Below are 12,887 nucleotides of genomic sequence, written 5' to 3'. Positions count from 1 at the left end.
TAGAGTTTAGCTCAAAATATTGCTAGAAGCTGGATGAAAGTGCAAAGCTGAGTTAACTAATTCAGGTTTAACATCCCCCTTAATTCTGAAGCTGTATGCAACACGAAAGCATAACTTAACATAGGATGCTAGCTATATACTATGTGCTTCGGATGAGAATGGAGTTAAGAAGAATCACTAAGAATCACTTTTTAGTTTAACGTTTCACGTTTTATGCACCGAAGGCAAAGGAGACGGTGATCATAAGATCAATAATGATGATTGAAATAGGAGGAAACAAGATACCTCGAGAAAACCCACTCGCATGGTATTTGTTCACTACAAGGCCCACTTGGCTGAGTGTGAGCTCGGATCAAACCAGAGATCGCTCTACCAGTGAACCACCAGGGTCCTGAGAACCATTTCTGTTGGGGGTTCTCCTGAGTATAAGAAGAACCATAGTCTGATCTCATTCTCATATATGAACTCCCTCGTGGCTACAGGGTTAACATACGCGTCTTCGGTGCTTGAGACCTGGGTTAGATTCCCAGAGGGAGTTATGTAGTTCGGATCCCACGTTAAGCTGTAGGATAGGGTTGCCATATGTATGTGAAGTTTCCCCCCCCCCCCACTGTCAAATTTCGATTCGAAACCGAAGCCAATCGTTTGTTTTTTGTTTGTTATTGATTCTTATGAAGAAAAATTCGTTTGTTCCGAAAAACGTACGGACATATTCACTTCATTAGTGTAGGAACTACAAGTAAAAACCCCTTTGGGCCTAGCGTGAATTTGACTCCCCCACTTTGAGTACTAACGAAAAGATTAATGCCATTCGTTAGCGCATAGTTAGTCACGAAACTCCCATAACAAACGCATAGGGGATTTTTCATTGTGTTAAATTACCGCCAAATTCAAAAGCACTAATGATCTCTTTCAGTGTAATCGTTAGTGCATCGCTAGTGCTTCTTCGTGCACCAACCCTAACATTAGTGCTTCATTAGTGTAGGAACTACAAATAAAAAGCCTTTGGACCTAGCGTGAACATACCCCCCTCCACTTTGAGCACTAACGAAGAGATTAGTGCCATTCGTTAGTGTATCGTTAGTGCTTCTAGAAAATACTAATAGTTTCGTTAGTGCTTCACTATTAGTGTTGATATAGCCAATTGTAAGTCACGAAACTCCCATAAGAAATGCATGAGTATTTTTCATTGCGTTAAATTCCCGTACGTAATAGTAGCCATTACACACATGATTAGCCATATGATTAATAGTAACCATAGTAGCCATATGATAGTAATAGTAGCCATATGATTATTAGTGTTTTTAAATTTGGGGGAAGGATTTTACAAAATGGAAAATGCTACGTGTCTAAATTTAGCCCCGAACGCATCTCAAATATTAAAAAAAAAAAAAAAAAAAAAAACATTTCACATGGTTAGTGCTTCGTTAGTGGCCATTAGTGAATATCATTTGCCAGACTAAATTGATTTTTTTTTCTAATTTTACAATTATTGTCCTACAAAGGTGAGATAGACGTCAAAAATTAGTGCATCGTTATTGCTTCCCGAAGCACGAAGCATTAGCGTTAATTTCTATTATAGTTTAAGAGTTATAAGTGAATAACTCACTCTGTGCTAAATTTAATTTTAGCAAATTTTACAATAATTGTCCCACAAAAGTTGAATAAACGTCAAAAATTAGTGCATCGTTAGTGCTCCGAAGGACACTAAGCATTAACGTTACTGCTATCGTAGGTTAGGAGTTAAAATGAATAACTCGGGGGGGAGCTACTTTAGATCTTTACATTTTATACAATTTTACGCTAATTGTCTGACGGAAATTGGACAAAACCAGCGTTTAGTCGTCCGCTGACTAAGCACTAATGTTAGTGTTTTTTTTTTAAATTTAAGTGTTATTAACGAATAACACGCACGAGGCTAAATTTAAATTTATCGACTTTTACAATAATTGTTCATCAAAAGGTAGGATAATTGCTAAAAGTTCGTGGTTTTTAAGTACTTCAAAAATACTAAACACTGACGATAGTGCTATCATAGTTTAAGAGTTATCAGTGAATAACTCGGGCGGAACTCAATTAAAATTTATCAAATTTTACACTAACTGTGTAAAAATTGAAAAACCTGAAGTTAGCCCCGCTCGAGTTATTTGTTAAAACTCCTAAACTGTGATTAGGCACTGAAGTTAAGGGATTAGTGTTTATGGAGCACTAACAGCGAACTAATCTTTGGTGGTTATCTTACCTTTGTGGGACAATTAGTGTGAAGTTCGATAAATTTAAATTCAATCCTATCCGGATTATTCATGAAATCACTAATGACAATGCTTAGTGTTTTATAGAGCTCTAGGAATTCATTAAACACTTGCGTTTGTCCCACTTTTGTTGGACAATTAGTGTAAAATTGTTTAAGTTGAAAAATCTAAAGTTAGACAGGGTTGAGTTATTCATTAATGAGTACTAAAATATGATAGCACTAACGTTAGTACTTATTATTTTTTGAAGATTTAAGGATGCACTAACCTTTAGCGTTTGTCCTACCTTTGTGAGAAAATTAGTGTTAATTCGATAATTTTAAATTCAGTCTCGTCCGAGTTATTCATTAATAATTCCCAAACTACGATTTCACTAACGTTAGAGCTAAGATAACATTAACGTTAGAGCTAAGGTAGTATTAACATTAGAGCCTTTTGGAGTATTAACGTTGTACTAACCTTTGACGTTTATTAAGCCTTTGTGAGACAATTATTTTAAACTTCGATAAGTTTAAATTTAGCCCGAGTGTGTTATTCACTTATAACTCCTAAACTATGACAGCACTCAGTGTTTTATAGAGCTCTATTAATGCACTAACCACTGGTGTTAGTCCCACTTTTCTGGCACAATTACTAAAAAATTGTGTAAAAGTAGAAAAATCTAGTTAGCCCCGCCCGAGTTATTCATTATTAACTTCTAAAGTATGATAGAAGTTAGAGTTTAGTGCACTAATGTGCAATAACGAAGCACTAAATATGTAAATAGTTTTCATAGCACTTGAGAAGCGTGCGGGGCTAAATTTAGACACACGACATTTTTCATTTTGTAAAATTCCCCCATATTTAAAAGCACTAATAACCATATATAGTGTAATAGTTATAGTATAGTGTAGTGTTAGTAGCTCTTATTGCAGAACTTCTAACATTAATGCCTCAACAGTACGGACGGTAGAAAATAAAACTTAGGGGAAGCTAATTATACGCTAGCCCATAAAAGCATTCATGATGGGAAGCATTAATATTCGGTCTTGGTGCAGTAGCAAGCAATAACGAAAAACTAACGATGCTACTAGAAGAGACCACTACTGCTTTTGAATTTCGTGAGAATTTGACCTAATGAAAAATTCTCCTTATTTTTCTTATGGGAGATTCGTGACTTATAATTGGCTATATCAACCCTAATAGTGAATCACTAACAGAACTATTAGTATTTTCTAGAAGCGCTAACGCTTCAATAACGAATGGCACTAATCATTTCGTTAGTGCTCAAATTCTGGGGGGGGGAAGGCAAGTTCATGCTAGGCACAAAGTTTTTTTACTTGTAGTTCCTAAACTAATGAAGCACTAACGATAGGGTTGGTGCGCTAAGAGGCACTAATGATACACTAACGATTGCACTAGAAGAAGTCATTAGTGCTTTCGAATTTGGTGGGAATTTAACGCAAAGAAAACTTCCTCATGCGTATCTAATGGGAGTTTCGTGACTTATAATTGGCTATATCTACACTAATAGTGAAACACTAGGGAAACTTTTAGTATTTTCTAGAAGCACTAACGATACACAAAAGAATGACACTAATCACTTTGTTAGTGTTTAAGTGGGGGACCAACTTCATGCTAGACCCAAAGAGTTTTTACTCGTAGTTCCTATACTAACGAAGCACTAACGTTAGGGTTGGTGCAATAAGAACTAACGATGCACTAACGATTGCACTAAAATATATCGTTAGTGCTTTTGAATTTGGTGGTAAGTTGACGCAATGAAAAATTCCCCATGCATTTCTTATGGGAGTTTCGTGACTTATAAATGGCTATATCTACACTAATAGTGAAACACTAAGGAAACTGTTACTATTTCCTAGAAGCAATAACGATACACTAACGAATGGCATTAATCTTTTCGTTAGTACTCAAAGTGGGGGGCCAACTTCACGCTAGGCCCAAACGGTTTCTTACTTGTAGTTCCTACACTAATGAAGCACTAACATCAGGGTTGGTGCTCTAAGAAGCACTAACGATGCACTAACGATTGCATTAAAAGATATCATTAGTATTTTTGAATTTGGCGGTAATTCGACGCAATGAAAAATTCCCTATGCATTTCTTATGGAAGTTTCGTCACATGTAATTAGCCATAACCACACTAATATTAAAGCACTAACGAAACTATAAGTGTTTTCTAGAAGCACTATCAATGCACAAACGAATGGTACTAATTTTATCGTTAGTGTTTGAAGTGGAGGGCAGCGTGAACTTGGCCCCCAAATGTTTTTTACTTATAGTACCTACACTAATGAAGCACTCACGTTCGCGGCTGGTGCAATAGGAAGCACTGGCGATGCACTAACGATTGCAGTAGAAGAGGTCATTAGTGCTTTTGAATTTGGCGGTAATTTGACGCAATGAAAAATTCCCCATGCATTTCTTATGGGAGTTTCGTGACTTATAATTGGCTATATGTCATATCTACACTAATAATGAAGCACTAACGAAACTATTAGTATTTTCTAGAAGCACTAACGATACACTAGCGAATGCCACTAATTTTTTCGTTAGTGCTCAAAGTGGGGGGGGGGGAAAGTTCACGCTAGGCCCAAAGGGTTTTTTACTTGAAATCCCTACACTAATGAAGCACTAATGTTAGTGTTGGTGCACTGAGAAGCACTAGCGATTCAAGAGATCATTAGTGCTTTTGAATTGGGCGGGAATTTAACGCAATGAAAAATTCCCATGCATTTCTTATGGGAGTTTCGTGACTTAAAATTGGCTATATCAACACTAATTGTGAAGCACTAACGGAACTATTAGTATTTTCTAGAGGCACTAACGATACACTAACGCGTGGCACTAATCTTTTCGTTAGTGATCAAAGTGTGGGCCAAGTTCACGCTAGGCCCAAAGAGTTTTTTACTTGTAGTTCCTACACTAATGAAGCAGTAATGTTAGTGTTGGTGCACTAAGAAGCACTAGCGATGCACTAACGATTGCACTAATAGAGATCATTAGTGCTTTTGAATTTGGCGGTAATTTGAGGTAGTGAAAAATTTCCCAGGCATTTCTTATGGGAGTTTCGTGACTTATAATTGGCTATATTTGCTCTAATAGTGAAGCACTAATGAAACTATTAGTATTTTCTTGAAGCGCTAACGAACGGCACTATTTTTTCCTTATTGCTTGAAGTGGGGAGACAGCGTGTACCATTGTTTTGGCTGTAGAGTCTAAACTAATGAAACACTAACGTCAGGGGTTAGTGCACTAGGAAGCACTAACGATGCACTAACGAATGGCACTAGGTATTTCGTTAGTGCTTGAAGTGGTGGGGGCATGGTGAACTTGACCCCCAAAAGTTTTTACTTGGAGCTTCTAGACTAATGAAGCACTGACGTTAGGGGTTGGCGCACTAAAAGCACTAACGATGCACTAACGATTGACAATAATTTTATCGTTAGTGCGTCAAGTGTGTGGGGGGAGGCAAGTTCACGCACCTAAATAACACACTAATTAGAATTTTATTGTGGTTAACTAAGAAGAAATTCTTGTCTTCTGTGATAACTCATAAGATTCATATTTCACGTCAATATGTTATATTTTCCTACGGGGTGTTAGGCTAGACCCTGGATGCAACTTTCCATTGCATAACGATTGATAGCAAGACGGATACCAAAAGTTTATATTATAGCGCTGTGTTGTGTAAATACTGTTTTAATCTGAATAATTGAATTTGACAATTGTGATTTTACACAATCCGAAAAATGGAAACTATGAGAAAACCGTTTGTTAGATTTCTCTGATAAATTTAAATCTCTTTCGTACGTTTATTAAGCATAGTATTCAACAGTATCGCAAATGTGTGCATAATTCTGAAGTTTCGGATGGGGATTAGGATGCACTGGCTCCCGTTTTTAGTGCTCGCCTCTGTTACGCAAGCACAAATATAGTCAGTCTTTCTTCAAAATTTTAAAATATTATTATTAAAAAAAAAAAAAAGTTTCCGAAGGTAAAGTATCAATCGAAAAATCTAATGGAACTGGGCAAAATAGTATGCTTGAGGTAAAAAGCTCATATCTATTTTTTTTTTTTGGTAAAAGAAACTTTGTAAACTTAAAAATTGCTATAGGAGAAACATGATACTTATTGAGATGAATGTGATACTGAAATATACATTTATTAAACTCTTCATTACGACCTTAGCAAGATGACAGTACATAGTATGATTAATGAGATTTATACCCCAAAATTATTATTAACATGAACTTTAACATATGTTTCTTTGTAATATTGTGCATTTCATATAAAATATACGAGTCAATAGACTATATCGACCTAAATAAAATCACATGTCAATGGTAAGTTCTCATTCGTAGTTTTCAAGGTAAACGAAAAGAGGATTTACGACTCTAGAAATTGTGTCGTTTATTTCCAATAACAACTGATTTTTATTTTCTGACATAAATTGTTATTGAATTACGTATTACATGCGTAGTAAAATGAACTCTTAACTACGAAATTATAGATCTATTTATTAATGTTTGTCTTTTACAAACAGTGACACAGACACTCCTTTACACATATATTACTTGCAACTCGACCTTACAATTCAACTGTGTTACATGTTCTTATTTTTTATTGTAATTGTTCATTCTTAGTATCCAGTTCCTGACAAGAATATTGTCTTTCCATAGTTTCTGATATTCTTCCGCGTTTGTTGATTTAAGCCAATCTGAGCCAATGCCAGCCATTTTTTTTATTTCTGAGAAGGCCAAAGAACTTTCTTCTAATGCCAAGAGATAGCTGAATAACATCCTCAGTCAATAGGCGCGGTTGATCCGAGTTTGATTCCTGATGGTAATTCATGTAGTTCGGATCTCACGTTAAGCGGTAGGTCCAGATCTCATATAGCCTTGCTGCTAAACTCACTCACTCACTCTATGGCCTATGGAACCCGGAGGTTCAGTGCCGCGTTCACAAAAGCTCTCCACTGACTTCTATCCTTAGCTAACTGCATCCAGTTTCTACTTTGTATTCCTATCTCTGCGAGATCCATCTTAATATTATCCTCCCATCTGCGCCTAGGTCTTCCTAATGGTCGTTTTCCTATGGGTCTTCCAGTCAAGACTTTGAAAGCGTTTCTACTTTCTTCCATTCTAGCTACATGGCCTGCCCACCTAAGCCTCCTAGACTTGACGACCCTAACAATGTTGGGTAAACCGTATAAACTATGTAGTTCCTCGTTATGAAGTTTCCGCCATTCCCCATTCTCGTTCCTCTTGGGTCCGAATATTCTTCTCAGGATCTTGTTCTCAAATACTTTCAGTCTATGTTCTTCCCTCAGAGTAAGTGACCATGTTTCGCAACCATATAGAACAACAGGCATGATTATCGTTTTATATATTTTAAGCTTCAAATTCTTCGACAGAATTCGCGACGACAAGAGATTTTGAACCGAATAGTAACACGAATTCCCTGCCCTTAGTCGACATTTAATTTCTTCGTGAATATGATTTTCGTCTGTTAATATTGATCCTAAATATTTGAAAGTATCCACTTTATCAAAAGTATTATTTAATATTTTAACGCCTCCACAATTTGCCGTATTACGGTCCCGACGCACTTCCATGTATTTAGTTTTCTCTGCATTTACTTCTAAACCCATGTCCCTGCAAGCATTTAATAAGATCTCTGCATTTATTTCTACTGTTCTCCTATCATCCCCTATTAAATTTACATCATCAGCATATGCCATCACCTGATGAATGCCGTTCAACTCTAGGCCCTGGTTGCTATCTTTGATTTTCCTTATAGCGTATTCCAGCACAAAGTTAAATAATAATGGCGACAACGCATCTCCTTGTTTCAGGCCATTTTCGACGTGAAAGCTCGTGGACAAAAATTTTCCTACCCGGACTTTACTTTGGGATTCACTTAAGCATATCTTAATTAATCCAATTAGCTTTCTCGGTATTCCAAGTTCTGTAAGAACGTTGTACAATGTTTCTCTCCTAACCGAATCGTAAGCCTTTCTAAAATCAATAAATAGTTGATGTACCGGCGTATTGTATTCCCACTTTTTTTCGAGTATTTGGCGAATTGTAAATATTTGGTCAATAGTAGATCGATTTCGTCTAAATCCGCACTGATAATCTCCAATAATTTCATCTGCGTATGGGGTCAGTCTTGCTAATAGAATATTTGAAAGGATTTTATAGGATGTTGACAGAAGAGAAATGCCTCGATAATTATTACAGTCAGTTTTGTCGCCTTTCTTGTGAATTGGAACAATGATTGATTCTTTCCATTCTTGTGGCAATTCTTCCTTGTTCCAGATAAGGAGAATGAGTTTGTGTATCTTGTTCCACAATTTTTCGCCTCCAGCTAAAATTAACTCAGCCGGAATTTCATCCACACCCGGAGATTTGTGTTTCTTTAATTTATTTATAGCGGCTTCTACTTCTATTCGATTGGGTTCTGGAATATACGGTTCTGCGGTGTGTATCTCCTTTTCTCCACGCGCATTAGTTTTTGGCTGCGTGTTCAGCAAATCGTCAAAGAAATCTTTCCATCTATTTAAGAGGCTATCCGTATCGGTGAGAACTGTTCCGTCAGCTTTCTTTAATATATAAGCACGAGGTTGATAGCCTTTCTTAAATTCGTTAATCCCCTTATACATGTCCCGAATATTTTTATTTTTACTATTATCTTCAAGTTCCTTAATTTTAGCTTTCAAAAAATCGCGTTTCTTTGTTCTAAAAGTTTTGGAAGTTTCCCGCCTGATATCTGCGAAATTTTGTGTAGTTATTTCATTCGGATTTTGTAGCCACCGCAATTTTGCCTGTTTTCTCTTCTCTGCTAGTTTAATGCATTCTTGGTCGAACCATGGTTTGTTTCTACGTATTTCCGCGTGTCCCAATTTTTCTACTGCTGAACTTTTAATGCTATCTCTAATTTCAATCCAAGTGCCCTCAACACTAGTGCACTCCGAGTCTTCTAAAACAGAGAATCTATTCGAAACTTCAATCTGGTATTCCTTTCTTACATGGCTCTCTTCTAATTTCTTTAAATTAAATCTCTCCGTTTTCGGACATTGAATATTACCTTTATTGAACGATAATCTCTCCCGTATTATCGCTACTACCAGGTAGTGATCAGTGTCACAATCAGCCCCTCTAAACGACCGGACGTCAATTATGCTAGATTGCCTTCTTCTATCTACTAAAACGTGATCAATTTGATTATGTGTTCTTCCGTCTGGTGATGTCCAAGTGTATTTATGAACGTCGCGATGTGGGAATTTTGTACTCTTTACGATTAGGTTTTTGGATGTTGCAAAGTTCACGAGTCTAACACCGTTGTCATTACTTTCCTTATGCAAACTTTCGTTTCCTATAATCGGTTTGAAAATATCCTCTCGTCCTACCTTCGCATTGAAATCCCCTAATAGAATCTTCATATGGTATCGCGGGAGTTGGTCAAATATCCGTTCCACTTCTTCGTAAAAACTATCTTTTATATCGTCACCCTTATCTTCAGTTGGAGCATGTACATTTAAAACAATAATATCACACCACCGTCCCTTGAGAGTAATAAAAGAAAGTCTGTCAGTAACAAATTCAACCCGTTTAATTGCTGGTAATATTCGTTTGTGAACGAAAAACCCTGTTCCTAACTGGTGATTTTTATTTCCTTCCCCGTAAAAGAACGTAAAATTTCCGGAATTCTCAGATCCATTTCCTTCCCATCTAACTTCCTGTACACCTACTAGGTCCATCCTGTATTTCTCTAACTCACTCGTAACAGATTTTAACGCGCCTGCCCTATAAAGACTTCTAATATTCCATGTTCCAAATCTCATGTCCATTTTCTTTTGCCGAGGTCGTGCCAAGTTATCAGTCCTTGTCCGAGGCTTTTGTGAATGTTTCTGAACAAGTACCTTTTTTTACAGGATGAGGGTGTTAGCCTTACCCAAACCCCCAAGCTGGAGGACCACTCCTAGTCGTCTGTCCGCGACTGCTTATTCAGTATATTCGCAGCTAACCTCTATATCTAGAGGCCTTCTCCTCGATCCGCAACCTGAGGACGCGCCATGCCGTGGTGACAGGAACCCACGTTACACGGATAGCCTTGCTGCTAAAAGGGTAGCTTAACTCAAATGAAATCAATAATTTACAAGGTTATGTAAGTAAGGTTCGAATAATCAGTATATTGAGAAGATTTACTACCTAAATAGGGGCATTCGCAACGAGTGGTTCCTGGAGTTCTGATTCCTCCGAAATCCCCACTTTTCGAAAATTTAGTCTAAATTTAGAAGTGACTTGATAACTTTTAATGTAATTTGTAGTCATATTGAATTTGGACTCTTTCTGAAATAAGTTTATGCGTACATCCCTGTATTCACTGGTTTAAAATAAGTTCCCATTTATTTACTATATATAAAATTATAATATTCAGATATACACTGTACACAGTGGCGTATTTAGGGGGGCTTAAGCCCCCCCCGAAATCTTACTTAGTATAGTAAAGTAAATTAAATATCTTGCAGAATTTTCACATTTCCAGCCAAAGCCCCCCCCCCCGAAAATTAGCAAAGCCCCTCCCGAAACAAAATCGTAAATACGCCACTGACTGTACATTTCGTAACCCTACATGTTATTAGAAACTGTGTATTTATAACTGTGGATTTGGAAACCCTAGAAAGCGTACTGTAAAGATAATTTCGGGATTTAGTAGACCATGACCAAGCGTAAACACTTTACGATGAATAATACAGTAAATATGTTAAACGTAAGGTAGGAGATGCAACGATTGGAAGTCGAAATTTGACGGGAAACGAAATGTAAAGATACATTGTAAATGAGTTTGAAGACGACACTGATAATACATTCGGTTGGAAATCACACAGCTGATATATAATTCATTCAAAATGGATGATCGTGCTAAAAATCCAGACGTCTAGCAATCCTATAGAGAAGGGAATACACTTTTGTAAGCTAATTTTCAATTTTCTTCGACGTTAATTCTCTGTCATTATCAACATAAAGTAGAAATTCCTTATACGTAATAAATGAAAAGTCTATGTCCACTTGCGCCACACTTTTACGCATTTGTACAATATGTTGGAAAGATGCGTAGAACGTCTCTCTCTCTCTCTCTCTTGTATCTCTGAATTATCTCGTAAGACAGGTAGCTAAGGAGATTTGATGATCATAAGTTTTATTTGGAGATCTATCTCTCATTTAATTTATTTAGAAGACTGTTTACTTTGTAACGATACTACATACAAAGCGAGATTTTTCTTTTAAGAAAGAAAATAGACAACTATAGAAGAGTATTTCTCGAGTTAAATAAAAAGCAATGAATCCAGCATTTCATACATATGAAACTTGAAACAAACTGCATTAGTTCTAACTATTTTCACAGCTACCTACACCAAAATAAAGTTTTAAAAAAGAACTTAATTTAGTCTCACGTAATGTGTAGTTTTAAATCTCTTGCCTATAACTTCTTGAAAAAGACCTATCAGTCACTGAAAACTGAATATGTAGAACTTGCCTATAACTTCTTTTATAAATAAAGCCATTTACTAATGAAAGCATATTTTGAAGCCACTTTTATAATATGCATGTAATCTATATTGAAGTTTACATTATTAAAACACTTACTTACTTGATCCATAGCAAATAATAATAATGAAAAAAATTTTGCTACTAATAATAGAATTGCGTGTTAAATTTTTTACAATCCGAATCCATGGAAAACTTTTTTATTTAATGTTTAGTGTAAGATATTTTGCAGATTGCATAAGTATTAAAATCAAATTATATTGTATTTTCAAATACTAAGTAAACAGTATTTCGAAAATCCATAATTCTACGAGGTCACTTCAATTATTATTCAAGCTCTTGCTCCTTATTTTATTTATTTATTTATTTATTTATTTATTTATTTATTTATTTATTCGTACGAGGCTCTTGAACCTCTTAACCCATTTTTCTTCGTTTACTCAAAGACAAGTTTACACCAGATTTAATGAAAATCGATAGTACTATTTTCTAGATCAAATTTAAAAGATAACGCCAATCAATAATTGCTTACTTTCGAGTATAGTACTGGGGATCCCAAGCTACGTATGTGCCACATCTTTCTCCGAGTAATCGTGTTTAAAAAAAAAAAAGCAAAGAAAAGAACTTCTCATATATGGTAAACCCCATTATGTAAAATTTGAATATTTGTTACATTTTTAGGAATACTTGAAAGGACTCCATGTGAAAATCGAACTACATTTATCACCGATATATCTAACCAATCTTTTTTTAAAAGTATTATCCAGTTCTGTGTTATTTGTTCCTTTCTTTTAATTTTATATTTATAGAGAAACTAAGAGTGGAAATGAAATATATTATTAGGACGCCTAATTAAGGAAACTACTGGGAACTGCTTCTCGCTCTCTTTTACGTTTTTACTCCATAGCGATCAACGTTAAAACCGGACGTGGTTGACTTCTGCCACTTCTTGTTAGAAAAGAGGGTTAAGAGAGAAAACAGTACCTATTCTTAGAACACTAAATCTATTTCAGAAACCACTTCTCGCTATATCTTATCCGTTGCTCAATGTTTACCAATATTGAAACGGACATTGTCA

Source organism: Thermobia domestica, chromosome 5 (genome assembly GCF_964235325.1).
Source record: "Thermobia domestica chromosome 5, izTheDome1.hap1.1, whole genome shotgun sequence".
Lineage (NCBI taxonomy): Eukaryota > Metazoa > Arthropoda > Insecta > Zygentoma > Lepismatidae > Thermobia > Thermobia domestica.
This window is presented reverse-complemented; position numbering follows the sequence as displayed.